The 17,463-nt window shown below is 42.5% G+C and overlaps 1 non-coding gene across 1 annotated transcript; it reads left to right on the top strand.

Annotated features, from left to right (window-relative positions):
- Positions 1–2,889: 2,889 nt before the first annotated feature.
- LOC120255628 lies at positions 2,890–2,996 on the top strand. The gene has a single exon (XR_005535060.1). It is a non-coding gene; the product is annotated as a small nucleolar RNA R71 (small nucleolar RNA).
- Positions 2,997–17,463: the final 14,467 nt, after the last annotated feature.

Here is a 17,463-nt window from a genome sequence, read left to right on the forward strand (position 1 = left end):
AAAAGAACTCGCGACCCTTGATGTTCTGTCCATCCACACGGGCGTGCGATAATTACCCATGCCCGTGTGCCCTATACGAGAGCTTTACAAGGGCAGGTGCACGCCCCTGGGCGCTCTTGGGAAAAAAACTTTCACTAACTTTGAACGATCTCACATGGGCGTGCGGAAAATACCCACGCCCTTGTGCCCGATCCATGTGGTAGCCGCACGCCCCTGTGGCTTCTCTGAACATCCGAGAAGAATACCAAGTGTTCCACATGCCCGTGCGGAAATTTCGCACGGGCGTGGACATTCACATGCCCATCCCACAGGGGCAGCCACACGCCCCTGTGTCTTCTCGGGATGGAGAGAACTCGTCTGCAGAGTTTCACACGGGCGTATGGAAATTACCCACGCCCGTGCGTAGTTCACAAGGTCGCCCGCAGAGGCGAGTCCACGCCCCTATGTGCTCTCGGGATAATCCGCCCAACTCTGCAGGAATTCACACTCCCGTGTGGAAATTACCTAGAGGCTTGTGACAGTCGCATGGTCGTTCACAGGGGCAGCCCGCAGACCCTGCCTTCTCTAGTCGAGCTCACTAGCGACTCCACAGGCAGTCGTGAAAATTCCACACGCTGCGTGTGTTGTTTTGGACGACTTAGAAAAAAATCAGAGGCTCGCGGAAAATTTTTGAACATGTTTACACACTCAGAGCCTGCTCTATTATGCAAATTTACCAGTGAAAAACATGAAATAGAGCTCAAACGACCATACTTCGCCAATTCCACTTGAAAACACACAATGACTTTAAAAGCCCACAATAAAATCACAGCACAAGCATCATAAAAATCAAGACACCAACACTTAACAATTTATTCATGCAAACAACCTAACTCAAAATATAAAAATAGTAAACACTTGGGTTGCCTCCCAAGAAGCGCTTGTTTTACGTCACTAAGCTTGACGTACCTTGTCTTACCTCATGGGGGTTCATAGATGAAGGTTGCCCTCTTACCCATGCCTTGAAAACATGATGTGCAGAGTCTCTTAAGGGTAGAGGGTGTATTATCGGGCTTGGGACCACCTAACAATGATACGTCCAACTTCTTCGGTTCACGTACGTCTCCAATAGCCTTGGAGTGTTTCCGGTGGCGTCTCCTAGCCCTCTTCATTTTCCGGAGCACCTTCTTCAAGATCCCCGTGGTAGATGGTACTTCTTCCGTCGATCCAAGCATCATTACATCTTCATGTCCCTCTTCTTGGTCGAACAAACCTTCATACGGATCCGGATTGAACATTTCCTACATGTATTCATCAATAATCTCATTAGTAGTGTCTAGAAAATATAACGTATCATCGAAGTCAAGAGAATGCCGCATGGCTTCAGCAAGGCGGTATGTGAGCTTGTCATCTCCAACTCTCAATGTGAGCTCTCCGCCGTCCATGTCAATCAATGCTTTGGAAGTCCGCAAGAACGGTCTCCTAAGTATCAAGGGTACATCCGCATCCTCATCGACATCTAGCACTTCAAAGTCAACCGGAAAAATATACTTGTCCACCTTGATAAGCATGTCTTCAATGATGCCTCTCGGATGTCGCACTGTTCGGTCCGCTAGTTGTAAAGTCATCCGAGTAGGCCTAGGCTCACCCAAGCCTAGCTTGTTAAAGAAGGTGTACGGCATGACGTTGATACTAGCCCCTGAATCCGCCAATGCCATTTCCTCACCTAAATTGCCAATATTGCACGGAATGATGAAGCTTCCCGGGTCTTTCTTCTTGTTTGGCATGTTCTTTTGCAACACCACCGAGCATGAAGCATCTAAAATCACTGAAGCACTCTCCTCCAACTTCCTTTTGTTGGTCAATAAGTCTTTCAAGAACATCGAATACTTAGGCATTTGGGCCAATGTCTCAACAAAAGGAATATTAATGTGGAGCTGCTTGAACAAACTCAGGAACTTCTTGTACTGTTCATCCCCTTGGTCATTTTTCAATCTAGAGGGATAAGGGATTCTTGGCTTGAAAGGTGGGGGTGCCACCTCTTTCTCCTTGCTTGTTCCCTCTTCTACCTCTATAACCTCGGGTGCGTATTCTTTTGGCTTCTCACTCAAAAGCCTACCTTCAACCTCACGACCACTTCTCAAAGTGATCGCCTTCACGTGCTCTCTAGGATTGGTCTCTGTATTGCTTGGCAAGCTTCCATGTGGCCTTTCAGAGAGAGACTTCGCAATTTGCCCCACCTGATTTTCAAGGTTATGCAAAGAGGCGGTGTGGTTACGAAGTGTAGACTCGACAGATTCAAATCTTGCATTTGTTGATTGTATAAATCTAGTCAAGTGCTTCTCTAGGCCTCTAATTCGGGTTTCCAAACCTGAGACTCTGTTTTCCACCTGAGGGGCTTGTTATTGTTGTTGGAAACCCTGTGGCCCCATGGCCTTTTGTGGACCTTGATTACTCCATGAGAAATTGGGATGATTCTTCCAACCTGGATTGTAGGTATTTCTATATGGGTTTCCTTGAGGTCTCATGCCATTACCTACAAAATCAACATTCTCCACCGAAGAAACATCACCAATAGAGATCGGGCAATCGGAGGGAGCATGTACTCCACCACACCCGGTGAAATTAGTCACTGCCGCCACTCTATTTGAAGTTAGAAGATCTAACTTCTTACTCAGATTCTCCACTTGAGCCGCCAATGAAGTTACCGCATCTATTTCATGGAGACCGGCCACCTTTTTCTTCTTCCTAGCATTCCATTGGTAGCTATTTAACCCCATTTCTTCAATCAACATATGGGCCTAATCGGGGGTCTTGCTACCTAAGGTACCTCCAGCTGCCGCATCCAAGAGTTGCCTTGTACTCAGGTTCAAACCATTGTAAAAGGTTTGAACAATCATCCATTCCGGGAATCCGTGTTGCGGGCACTTTCTCAGGAGATCCTTGAACCTTTCCCATGTCTCAAATAAAGACTTCAATTCCAACTGAACAAAGGATGAGATCTCGTTCCTAAGCTTTGCTGATTTTCCGGGAGGGAAATAACGAGCTAGAAAAGCTTCCACCATCTCCTCCCACGTGGTAATTGACGCTCTAGGTAACGAGTGTAGGCACTGCTTCGCTCTCCCCTTTAGGGAAAATGGGAAGGCTCTCAATTTGATGGCATCATCCGTCACCCCATTTATCTTCAGCATATCACACACCTCAAGAAAGTTCTCTATGTGACTGTTTGGATCCTCATCGGCCAAACCATTAAATTGTGCGGATTGCTGCAACATGTGGATGAATGTGGGCTTTAGCTCGAAGTTTTGAGCTGTAATCGGGGGGCGCACAATACTCGATTGTTTCCCCAATACTGAAGGTCTGGCATAATCGGATAATGTTCGCTGTTGCTCATTCTGTTCTGCCATGTTTTCAGATTCTTCTACTTCCAAATCAGCTGGATTAGACTGTTCTTGTACAGGCTCTTTCCATTTTCTTCTAAGTGTACGTTCAAGCTCAGGATCTCCTTAAATCAATGTTGAGGGATTCCCTCGGGTCATAACCTGGAGCTGCACCCAAAAAGAAGGAAAAAGAAATCAGAACGATGATAGAATAAGAAGATAGGAAATAGAATGTATGGTAAAATATCTAAGAAAACAAAGTACAAAGTATCTCTAAATGCCTATTCCCAGGCAACAGTGCCAAAAACTTGACAAGATCCGCTTGCGTATATCCCGCCAGTGCACGGGGTTGTCGAAGTAATAATCCCGGATGAGCGGGTATCGAATCCACAGGGAATAGGGAATAAAAATACTTAATTCGATTCTTAGCTATGTGAAAGATCAATGATGATAAGTGTGACAATGATTCAATTCTCAACAATAAAAACAACAAGTAAGAGAGCAAAAGTAAAGAAGGGGGTAAGGCAATCGATAAAGATGGGGTACCCGGATAATGCTCCTCCTAGGATAATTGTTTCAAGTGCAAGAACCCTCTATTATGCTTCCTAATCAACGCAAAGGTGAGTCGTGCAAATCCTTAATTACATAGTCCCAAATCTAAGGTCAACTATACCTAACTCTATACATGTCCCGGAGGAGAGATTGGATAACCTCTCAACCTCGCACTTGCATAGAGTTGCAATGAGCTCTAGAGATTCCAAGTGATAAATCTCTTCCTAATTATAGACCTAACCCTTTGGTCAAGGTGGAAGGTCCCTAACCACGATTAAGCCCTAGATACTAAGATCACCTCAACGCTTCACTCCGTTGCACGCGTAACTAAGCCGCCGTGGAAGTTCATCCCTTAGACCATTCACTCTATTATGGCCGCAAAGAACTAGAGGAACGGAGGTAGAATCTATCACGTCGGAGGGGAAAGGGGATGCTCCTGTACCTCTCGACTCACCCTCTCAATCCTCTCCAACCTAGCTCTGTCTAACGCTCGTGGTGCGTCACTCACTCTCAAGGTTACCAACGAGAACTCTCAAACCTAGTGTCACTCTAGGGAAAACGTTCAAACAATCAAGCATTCAAGGTTGGAACTCACAATAAACATCAATTAATTGAAAGGATAATAAAGAGATTCAATGAAACGAATACATCGAGGGGGTTTCTTTATGGATTCATTGCTTTTACATTCTATTTCTTTGATTGTAATTAGCTCCATGGAGAGCTAAATCCCTAGTGGGTACTCCTTTATTGTGAACCCTAGGATGTATTTGTTTCTTTGAACCTCTTTATTATGCTTTCAATAAATTGATGTTTATTGTGAGTTCCAACCTTGAATGCATCATTGTATGAACATTTCCCCTAGAGTGACACTAGGGTTGAGAGTTCTTATCGGTAACCTTGTGAGTGAGTAACACACCACAAGCGTTAGACAAAGCTAGGTTGGAGAGGGTTGAGAGGGTGAGTCGAGAGGTACAGGAGCGTCCACTTTCCCCTCCGGTGTGATAGATTATACCTCTGTTCCTCGAGTTCTTTGCGGCATAGAGTGAATGGTCTAAGGGATGAACTCACTGGGCTTAGTTGCGCTGCAACGGAGTGAAGCGTTGAGGTGATCTTAGTATCTAGGGCTCAATTGTGGTTAGGGGACCTTTCACCCGGACCAAAGGGTTAAGTCTATAATTAGGGAAGAGATTTATCACTTGGAATCCCTAGAGCTCATTGCAACTCTATGCGAAAGTCGAGGTGTTGAGATTGTTCGATTTCTCCTCCGGGACATGTATAGAGTTAGGCATAGTTGACCTTAGATTTGGGACTATGTAATTAAGGATTTCCATGACTCACCATTGCATTGATTAGGAAGCATAATAGAGGGTTCTTGCACTTGAAACAATTATCCTAGGCGGAGCATTATCCGGGTACCCTATTTCTATCGATTGCCTTACCCCCCTTCTTTACTTTTGCTCTCTTTCTTGTTGCTATTATTGTTGAGAATTGAATCATTATCACACTCCTTATCATTGATCTTTCACATAGCTAAGAATCGAATTAAGTATTTATATTCCCCACTCCCTGTAGATTCGATACCCTCTCACTCGGGATTATTACTTCGACAAACCCGTGCACTTGTGGGATATACGCAAGGGGACCTTGTCAGGCGTGTAAAAATTACCCACGCCCTTGTGCTTGACCCACAGGGGCACCCACACGCCCTGTGGCTCCTTTGTCCACACGAGAATTTTTCTAAGTGTTTCACACGCCTGAGTGGAAATTCCACATGGGCGTGGATTTTCACAAGGCCATTCATAGGGGCTGTCACACGCCCCTGTGTCTTCTAGGGATGGAAGAGAACTCTCTGCAGGAAATCGCATGAGCGTGTGGGTATTACTCATGCCCGTGTGTAGTTCACAGTGTCAGATACAGGGGCGGACACATGCCCCCATGTCTTCTCGGGATAGAGCTCTGAACTTCTGCAGAAAAACACATGCCCGTGTGGAATTTCCACACGGGCATGTGACCATCACAAGGTCATTCACAGGGGCAGACACACGCCCCTGTGTCCTCTTGAAATGAGGTCTGAATGAAAAACACATTTCTGTGTGGAATTTCCACAAGCCATCAAGCGTAACACTAGTATGCGAACAATAACCCCAATACATAAAATACACCCATCCCCACACCTAGTGTTGTACATTGTCCCAAATGTATACTAATCATGAAAAAGGATGGAAGAATAAGCAATAAAATAATTGAGGAGGGTGAAAACGAACTTCCTTGGTTCATCTTATGTAAAGGGGAAGGTGTGACCAGACCATAAGGTACAGTGCGCTATAAATGTCGGGTCCGGCTTTTACCAAATGGAAAGAGGGCTCACCAGATGCACTGCAAGGCGAGAAGGGGACATCATCATTCCACCAAAATTTACAAAGAAGAGATGTGGAGTAATCATGCAAAAACTAAGATAAAACATAACGAAAACACAAAAACTAGAAAATAAAGTCTAAACAATAAAACAAAGTGTCCATGCTAGTCCTTGTCCTTAGAATCAGGTTTCTTATCACAAAATGACATCTTTCTCTATGGTATTCTTGTCCAAAAATGTGGTCACTTGTGTGGTGTAAACATAACTCCATGATTGCTTGTCAATTTCTTCATCCACAATATTCCTACAAACCATGAAAAATCAAATCAAGTATAGAGAAATCCAATATAATTCAAAATGTAGTGTAAGAGATGAAGAAACAATGGGAAAAATGATGTATAATAGTCATACGCCATAAGAGGGTCATATGGGTACTGTTCACTTCAAAAGAATCTCCTCAAAAACATGAAAATCGAAAAATGTTTACATAAATTCATTAAGGCCATATGCTCAAGTTCAAAGTTTTTAGATGCGGCAGATGGCCTCATTGAGGCCGTATGCACCCTGGAAACTTTTTTGAGCCAAAAATTTCTTCTCCAAGTAAATAGGGAAGGCTTTAATGGGTTTTAGAACACCTCCAACTTGAAAGAAATGCTTAAAAACTTCAATTTTGTGCATGAAATACTATAAAAAAACATGAGTTTCTCAAAAAGATAAATGATTAAACCACAAGAAGGACGACGAGAAAAAATGCACAAGGCATGCGAGCATGGACTCATTCACACAACAAAAACATAAAAGAAACACAAATAAACTTAACAAAAACACAATATACTTTTAACTAAAAATACAAAAAGAAGAAAATGAGGAATTTGAACTTGGGTTGCCTTCCAAGAAGCGCTTGTTTAACGTCATTAGCTCAATGTACCTCTTTCTTACCTTAAGGAGGCTTGAAGAGGATGTGTTCCTCCTTGTTAGAAGTTGTACAAGAACTACCAAGAAATATGAAAAATACCTTCTAGGATAGTGTCAAATTAAAGACCAAGGATGAGTTACCTTTTGGCCTTAATGGAAAGAGCTTGTGCCAGGAATTGTGCAATTTAAACTTTGGCGGATCCTTAGATGGTTTGAACCTCCTCCCCGCTTCTTCTTTAGTCCCGACCAAAATTCCTTTGAGTATCCTACCACAAAGTTGCTTAGGCCTCCATGGAAAAAGGTACGGTCGAGAATTATTTAAGCTCGGCATGGGTGGGTTATTGGACGGACTGATAAGTGCTTGTGTATTAATAATACAAAGTATTCTGTTGTTACTATGAGCATTATTTTTATCAGGTTTTAGCGCTAATGCATGTGTATTTGTGAACTTTTGTTTATGAAAGGTTGTGAAGCCAAATATGAAAGAAAAAAGCCAAAGTAGATTGCGATTGTACTTTATTGATGAAGTCTTGGAGTGAACAAATGTGAAGACACAAGTTGTGATTGAAGATATGTGAATGTATGCCAACCTCCATGCACTCAAGCAATTACAATGGTTTGGAGGGGCACAAAGGCAAACACATTTGAATATCCTGACCTGTGCAATGATAGCAAGATTGCCACCAATTAGACAATTTATTGAAGAAGTGACACGATCTACGGCATAGACATGTGCTCGTTTATGTTGCCTCGATGAAAAGTGTGGATTCGGGAGTGTTTTAGCAGAGTACTGTAGCAGGTTACTGCATTAAATCACTGTAGCAATTTACTATAGCAGTTATTGTTCACAGCCTGCAGAAAATTAGATTTCCAGAAATCCACACGGGTGTGTGAAAATTCCACACACCCGTGTGGATTCCAGATTCCAACCTATATAAAGCCGCGAATAGCCCCGATTTTAGGATCCATCTTTAATTCTTTCTTCTATCTTTTCTCCAACTTTTAGGAGGCCAGTGGGTAGGGTTTAGAGAGGCTTTGGCAAGTCTTTTGGAGTGATCCTATGGCTTTGACACTTCATTTCTCTTGGGAGATAGTTATTGGGGTTACTTTTGTCAAAACCGATCCGGCGAGGTGTGCCATAGGCTTGACAAGGGGACCTTTGGAGAGGATGAGCTACTCCCCAATACCATTGACATGAATACCGAGGGGGTTTTCATATATATTACATGTTTTTACTTTCGATTTCATTATTGATTCTATCTTGCTCCATGAAGAGCTAAACCCCCTAGTAGGTACTTGAATTTGTTAACCTTAGGATGTATTTATTTCATTAACCTTTTATTATGTTTTCCTTAATTGATGTCTTTATTTAAGTTCCAATCTTGAATTCTTGTTGAATGATTTCTTCCTTAGAGTGACACTAGGACTGAGAGTCCATCTTGGTAATCTTTGTGAGTGAGTGACACACCATGAGGGTTAGACAAAGCAAGATTGGAGAGGGTCAAGAGGGTGAGTCAAGAGGTAGCGGAGCATCCCCTTTACCCTTCGATGTGATTTATCCTACCTCCATGTTCCAAGAGTTCTTTGTGGTCACAATAGAGTGAAGGGATAATGGATGAACTCCACTGGGGCTTAGTTGCATGAGCAACAAAGTGAAGCGTTGAAGTGACTTTAACACCTGGGGCTTATTTGTGACTAGGGGTTTTTCACCTAGACCAAAGGGTTAGATCTACATATAGGAATGAAATTTATCACTTGGAATTCCTAGAACTTCTTGCAACTTCACATAGTGTGAGATGTTGAGACTTGTTGATTTCTCCGCCGGGGCATAATGTAGAGTTAGTCACGGTTGACCTAAGGTTTGGGACCGTATGTTTAAGGATGTCCACTACTCATTAAGAATTATTTAGGAAGCATAATAGTTGGTTTTGCACTTTATTTGATAATCCTAGGAGGAACAATATCTGAGTACCCCACTTTTATCAATTACCTTTCCTCTCATTTTATTGTGCCTCTCGTTCTTATTTTATTTAGTTTGTTTGCATCAATCTTTATCCACACCATCATTATTTCATCTCCACTTAGTTAAGTAGCAATCTTGGTGTTTCTATTCCTTACTCCCTATGGATACGATACCCCACTCACCTGGGATTTATTACTTTGACAAACCCATGCACTTGCGTGTTACACGCAATGGGCGTTGTCACATTTTTTTGGCGCCATTGCCATGGAATAGGTGTCTTGGAAACACTTTGCACTTTGCTATTTTAGCTATTTACCATTCATTCTATTTCATACTTTCTTTTTCTATTATCGTTCTGATTTATTTTTCTTTTCTTTTGGTGCAGCTCCAGGTTATGACCCGAGGGAACCATTCAACAATTATTGAAGGAGACCCTAAACTTGAACGTATATTCAGAAGAAGGGGTAAAGAACCTGTGTATGAACCATCAAATTTAGCTGAAGTAGAAGGTGAAAGGTTATAAAATATAGCAGAGCAGAATGAACAACGGAGAACACTTTCAGACTATGCAAGACCCTTAGTTATGGGCACGCAGTCGAGTATCATGAGGCCCTCGATTACAGCTCTAGATTTTGTACTAAAGCCAACATTCATTTAAATGATACAGCAGTCACGCAGTTCAATGGTTTGGCCGATGAGGATCCGAACAATCACATTGAAAACTTCTTGGAGGTTTGTGACATGCTAAAGATCAACAGTATTATGGATGTTGCTAAAAGATTGAGGGCTTTCCCATTTTCTCTAAAGGAAGAGCTAAACAGTGGCTCCATTCATTGCCAAGAGCTTCCATCACAACATGGAACGAAATGGTCGCAGCCTTCCTTGCAAGTTACTTCCTTCCGGGAAAGTCGGCAAAGCTTCACAATTATTCAGATGGAGCTTGGATCCTTGTTTGAGACTTGGTAGCTATTCAAGGACCTCTTGTGGAAGTGTCCACAACACGGGTTCCCCGAATGGATGATCATTCAGACTTCTAGATACCACCGCAGGAGGTACAATGGGGAACAGACCCTTGAAGAAGCCTGACAATTGGTAGAAGAAATGGCCATGAATAGCTACCAATGAAATGCAAGAGAAAAGAAGAAAGTGGTCGGACTCTATGAAATTGATGCGGTTACATATTTGGCAGCCCAAGTAGATGCATTGAGGAAGAAATTAGATACATTGACTTGACCGAGGATAGCCACTATCACAAGTTGTGATGTTTGTGGGATTTCACATATGTCGTCTGATTATCCTATTTCGATTGCTACTTTAGACACAAGTGAACAAGTAGATTTTGTGGGCAATTCGGGAAGAGTACAAGGCAATCCTTCTAGCAACACCTACAACCAAGGGTGGAGAAACCATATTAATTTCTAATGGAGTAACCAAGAGCAGCAAAAGGCTATAGCACCACCGGGTTTTCAACAACAACAAGTCCCGAACATGGAGAATCGAGTTTCAAGCTTGGAGACCCTAGATGACCGATCTAGAGAAAGCTTTGACTAGATTTGTGCAATCATCGGATACACGGTTTCAATCGGTTGAAGCTACACTTCACAAGAACACCGCTTTATTGCATAATCTAGAGAATGAAGTGGGGCAAATTGTGAAGTTTCTATCGGAGAGACCTCAAGGGAGTCTACCTAGCAACACCGAAACTAATCCGAGGGAACATATGAAGGCGATCACTTTGAGGAGTGGTCGTGAAGTTGAAGGTAGATCTCCTAATGAGAAGACCAATGTTGAAACACCCGAGTTCATGGAGGTTGAGGAAAGAGCAAACAAGGAGAAGGAGGAGGCATCACCACCTTACAAGCCAAGAATCCCTTATCCTTCAAGATTGAAGAATGACCAAAATGATGAGTAATACAAGAAGTTCTTGGGTTTATTCAAGTAATTGCACATAAACATTACTTTTGTGGAGGCATTGTCTCAAATGCCTCAGTATGTGAATTTCTTGAAGGATCTTTTGACCAACAAGAGGAAGTTAGGAGAGGGTGCATCGGTGATCTTAGATGCCTCTTGTTCGGTGGTTTTACCAAAGAATATGCCAAACAAGAAGAAAGACCCCAGAAGCTTCATCATCCCGTGCAACATTGGTAATATGGGTGAAGAGATGGCATCGTCGAATTCATGGGCTAGTATCAACGTCATACCATACTTGTTCTTTCAAAAGCTAGGTTTGGGAGAGCCTAGGCCCACTCGGATGACATTAGAATTGGCGGACCGAACGGTGAGAAATCCAAGGTGTATCATTGAAGATGTGCTTGTTAAGGTTGACAAGTACATATTTCCTGTAGACTTTATAGTGTTGGATATCGATGAAAATGTAGATGTTCCTTTGATACTTGGGAGTTCATTCTTGCGGACTTCTAAGGCACTTCTTGACATGGACGGTGGGGAGTTGACACTGAGGGTTGGCGACGACAAGTTGACCTACCGCCTCACCGAAGCCATGCGACATTCTCTTGACTTTGATGATACTCTTTATTTTCTCGACATTACTGATGAACTAATTGCTGAATATGTGCAGGAAATGATGAATCCGGACCCATACGAGGGGTTGCTAGACCAAGAGGTGGAGAGCGAAGAAGTGTTGATGCTTGGTCTAGAGTAGAAGGTACTATCTACTTCGGGGCTCTTAAAGAAGATGCTCCGGAAGATGAAGCGAGTGAGGAGACGCCACAGGAAATGCCCCAAGGTTGTTGGGGATGTGGAAGAATGGAGTAAGGGTAATGAACCCTCATGTGGTAACAAGCCTATAACTCTCCCTCTACCTTCAAGAGACTTTGTTCATCATGTTTTCAGGTAATGGGTAAGAGGGAAACCTTCATCTTTGAGCCCCTATGAGGTAAGGTAAGGTACATCAAGCTAAGTGACGTTAAACAAGTGCTTCTTGGGAGGCAACCCAAGTTCTTTACTGTTTTTTTAGGTTTTAGTTAGTGTGTGCATGAACAAGGCTTTGAGTGTTGGTGTCTTGATCTTTTAGATGCTATTGCTATGATTTTTCTAGTGGATTGTTTGGTGTTATCGTGTGATTTAATGTTTGTGGCGAAGTTCTTGGTCATTTAAGCATGTTTTAAATGTTTTCTCTGGTTCATTGTGCATTATAGAAGTAGGCTCTGAGTGTGTATAAATGTTCAGGAATATTTTGCATAACCTGCAGAATTTTCTAAGTTAACTAGAGAAGGCACGCGGCCAAGTGGAATTTCCACACGAGCGTGTGTTTTCATTCAGAGCTCATCTCGATAGGACACAGGGGCGTGTGTTTGCCCATGTGAACAACCTTGTCACGGTCACATGCCTGTGTGTTAATTCCACATGGGCGTGTGTTTCTCTGCAGAGACTTAGAGATATATCCTGAGAAGACGCAAGGACGTGCGTCTGCCCTTGTGTCTGACCCTGTGACATACGCATGGGCGTGAGTAATTTCCACACGCCCGTGTGGATCTCTGCAGAAAGTTCTCCACCATCCCTAGACGACACAGGGCCGTGTGAGTGCCCTAGTGAGTAACCCTATAAAAAATCCAAACGCCCGTGTGGAATTTCCACAGGGGTGTGTGTTACATTTAGAATTCTCAGTTGGACAGGGAAGCCACAAGGGCGTATGGATGCCCCTATGGGTCAGGCACATGGGTGTGGGGAATTTCCACACGCCCATGTGGATGCATTTAGAGACAAAGTGTGCTATTGCGAGATCACACAACGGCGTGTGTTTGCCCCTGTGATGCTCTCCTGTGGAGTCCACGGGCGTGGGTAATTTCCACACGCCCGTGTGAATGTACATAATTCAATAAGCCGTGATTTCCTTTATAAATCTATTTGGACTTTCTCATTTTCACACGTCCAAACACTTAGAGAACACAATCAGTTACTCTCCCCAACCTTGAAAGTTGATTTAGAGAGATGTTACTCGAGTTTTCTGACCATTTCAAGTTTTTCTTTTTCATCTCTTCGGTAAACCCTTATTCTCTCTTTTCTATGCCATTACATGATTTGATTTGATTAAACTAGAAAATGTGCTTCGTTTCTATGCTAAAATGGTTAATGCATGTTTAGAATTAGTTTAGAAATTAAATTTTGGTGTATTTGTGGATTTTTAGTATAGTGGCTGTGCGGTTTTCACGCCCCGTGGATACACACGGGCGTGTGGATTCTTGCAGTATTGTTGCGTGAGTTTAATTGATCGATTTCTTTTCAATACTTACAAATATAGCTTCCAAGACTAAGAAAGCGGCCAGCAAGCATCCCCGAGAGGCATCTTCTGATCCAAAGCAGTTAGAATTTGCTATTCTAAAGCACCATCTCGATTTTCTAGATTATCCAAACTCAAGTTCGGTCAAACTTGATTTCCAGACGTGAGTGCAATTAGAGAGGTACAGTTGGCGGTGTTTATTGTTGATCAGAGAGGCGGCTATCCGTATGCTTTTCATTAGAGGTGCTCGCTTCATTTGAGTTTGACTGCTCCTACTCCAGCTTTGATACAATCTACACCATACAATTCTGCGCATTTGGACATCATCATAATATGAGCGTTACACAGTTTTCAATCCGACTTGGGTTGTATGATGAGGCACTCACAGACACTAAGGAGTATGATTGTTTGCCCACAGACTACCCAGGTAGCTTGACATGGCAGCGCGTATAGATCGCTGTGTGGACAGGGGCAATAATAGCCCGTAGTGTCGAAGGCTACATGTTTATCTTGACTGAGATATAGATACATTCACATCATCCTAAGCAAATCTGTGAACGGCCATGGCGATAGTACCGGAGTTCTGTACCGGCAGGAACTTCTATATTTACACTCCATGATACAGAACGAGCCGTTACATCTGGGACATATTGTAGCTGCGAATCTGAGACACTAGGGACAGTATGCCAGGATCGGCGTCCTCTTCTCTGGCCCTACATTATGAAACTCATCATGGGTATGGGTCTCTTGGATGTGATTCGAGGGACTGAGAAATTGATTATACATGCATCCCTTGGCATAGAGACTATGAGACAGATGGGGATGCTGTGTAGGTATGGGCTGGGAGTTCATGTACTATTTATACCTGATCCAGTGATAGCCAGGGATGGAGGTGATGCAGTTAAGGGGTAACAGCATTCTCCTGAGCCTCAACCCCAGCATACGGAGGCTGAGGCACCCCCTACAGCATAGGAGCTACCTCTAGTAAGCATGTTTTCTCCTTCTCGAGCCTATGATCATTTTGAGAGGCTCGAGGGCGCTGTGGGGGTGTTGCGGACCGAGATCACTGAGGTTCGCGTGACAAAGGTTGCGCAGCACACAAAGGTGATGGCACGTCTCGATATCCTATAGCAGCTATTAGAGCGAGACCTCGCCTCATCATTCATCATGAGAACCCGGACCCCTCGGGCATCCACAGCACCACCATCACCAGTTCAGGCACCGATTGATCCACTAGCATCCGCATCATCACCTACACCAATAGCAGCAATAGAGCTGACCGCCAACGACACCGACGCTTGAGGCACCTTTAGTTTTCTTTTCTTTTATTTCTCGTATTTTACTTTTGTATTTCATTTTGGACTTGTATACTCAGAATATATCTTCTTTCAGAGTTTATATTTTTGTCTCAATTTGTATTTCATTGCTCTATCTTTTATACTTGAGTTTATTTTGTTTTTGTAGTGCTTCATTAAATCCCCCTTGTGTATGCGTGCAGTTGATCTTGTCAGTTTAGAAATTGAGAACTAGTCATGGGCACGGCCAATGTGTTTTTACACTTGGCCGTGTGTGCTTCACCACCCTATTGGAACTCCACTCTCAAGGAATTTAGTCTATCAAATGCACCACTAGGAGTTCAGGGGAGTATTGTTTTAATTACCCACTCCTGCATATATTTTGATTGTTATGTCTATTTATTGTGATTGCATCTGTGCATTGAGGACAATGTACATCTTAAGTGTGAAGGGGAGTTCACACTACACATGTTCTATACTTATTCTTTGATTGTGCATGCTCACATAACCAATGGTGATTAACCATAGTTGCAATGATTGTATTCTTAAGTTTAGGAGAATTTTTAACATTGAATGTTCTCATGTTCTAGTTTTTACTTGAATTTCTTGGAATTTTTGCCCGATTCACACTTATTGCACTACTCGCTCATTAAACTCTTTTGGAAACTCAAGTAAGTGTTTAAGGGACTAAGTAGTTTTATTTCTTGTGTTTCATTTTGCCTACAAAAAATGATGAAAAGAGAAAAATACTTGTTTTAGTTATACATTGGGAGGGGGGGGGGATGGAAAGAGCTACCACTTATGAATTATGAAGCTACTATCATAAGTCGGATACTAATTATGCCCTAATGAGAGAAAAAAGCTATCTCATAGGATGAGTGAAAGCTACTACCCCGGTAGAAAGAGCTACCACCTCGAAAGTGTGAAAGCCACCTTAGTGGCCGCTTCGGAAAGGGCTACCTTAGAGGATGTGTGAAGCTACTGCCACCTCTTTATTTTGTTTTGTATATAAATAAGTCCCTTATGCTTAGAACTTTGAGGAGTATACTTTGGGTTGATTTGAGTGAGTTCACACACTTACACAATTTCTGGTTTGTTGTAGTATTTAGTGTTGAAATTTCCCTTACTTGTACAATGCTTCCCTTGCATTCTTTGGTGAACCTAAATTCTAGAACTTTCAATATTTCTTTCTTCTATGCTTCAATGTTTTATTTTTGGTTGAGGACAAGTGAAATCTTAAGTGTGGGGGAATTTGATAAGTGCTTGTGTATTAGTAATACGAAGTATTCTTTTCTTACAATGAGCATTACTTTTATCAGGTTTTAGTACTAATGCATGTGTATTTGTGAACTTTCGTGCATGAAGGGTTGTGAAGCCAAATATGAAAGAAAGAAGCCAAAGTGGATTACGATTGTACTTTGTTGATGAAGTCTTGGAGTTAAGAAATGTGAAGACACAAGTTGTGATTGAAGATACGTGAATGTATGCCAACCTCCATGCACTCAAGCAATTATAGTGGATTGGAGGAGCACAAAGGCAGTCAAATTTGCATATCACAACTTGTGCAATGATAGCAAGATCTTCACCAATTAGACGTGTTATTAAAGAAGCTACGTGATCAACGGCATAGACGTGTGCCCGTTTATGTTGTGTCGATGAAAAGTGTGGATTCGGGAGTATTTTGGTGGAGTACTGCAGTAGGTTACTGCAGCAAATCACTGTGGTAATTTACAGATGTTGTTACTGTTCACAGCCCGCAAAAAATCAATTTCCAGAAAATGACACGGGCATGTAGAAATTCCACACGCTTGCGTGGATTCCCGATACCATCTTATATAAAGCCATGAACAGCCCCGATTTCAAGATCCATCTTTAATTCTTTCTTCTATCTTTTCTCCAACTTTTAGGAGGCTTGCAGCTAGGGTTTAGAGAGGCTTTGGCAAGTCTTTTTGAGTGGTTCTACGGCTTCAACACAGCGTTTCTCTTGGAAGATAGTTATTAGGGGAGCTTTCGTCGGCTCTAATCTGGCAAGGTGTGCCCTAGGCTTGACAAAGGGACCTTTGGAGTGGACGAGACTACTCAACAAGACCATCGACATGAATATCGAGGGGGTTTTCCTATGGATTACATGTTTTTACTTTTGATTTCATTATTGATTGTATCTTGCTCCATAGAGAGCTAAACCCCCTAGTGGGCACTTAGATTTGTGAATCCTAGGATGTATTTGTTTCATTAACCTTTTATTATGTTTTCCTTACTTGATGTTTTTAATTGAGTTTCAATCTTGAATGCTTATTGAATGATTTCTCCCTTAGAGTGACAATAGGGTTGAGAGTGCATCTTGGTAATCAAGTTGATTGATTGAGGACATGACGGGTTAGCAATGCAAGATTGAGAGTGCTCAGTGAGCCGAGAGTAGCGAGTCCCTCTTTCTCGAGTGCATTTGATGGGAGTCCTCATTTCCTAGAATTTTTTTGAGGTCCAATAGGGGGATGACTTTCAACACGAGGTCCCTCATTAGATGGGGTCAATTTGCGAGGAAAAGGGATTGGGATCTATATATAGGATGTATCCCTGGAATCGAGGAGCCCTTTTTTGTGACGCAAGACGGGTTTACGATATCCCTGTGGGTCTCTATCAGGGGAATGAGAATAGAAACACCAGTTTCGATAGTGTCTAAATGTACTATTTTTAGTATATATTTGTTGCTCTAGCATGTATTTTTTTAGAGATGATGCCCCTTTTGTGCATAGTGTATTACTTTGCTGGGCACGAATACCATG

Source organism: Dioscorea cayenensis, unplaced genomic scaffold (genome assembly GCF_009730915.1).
Source record: "Dioscorea cayenensis subsp. rotundata cultivar TDr96_F1 unplaced genomic scaffold, TDr96_F1_v2_PseudoChromosome.rev07_lg8_w22 25.fasta BLBR01001114.1, whole genome shotgun sequence".
In the NCBI taxonomy this organism is placed as follows: Eukaryota; Viridiplantae; Streptophyta; class Magnoliopsida; order Dioscoreales; family Dioscoreaceae; genus Dioscorea; species Dioscorea cayenensis.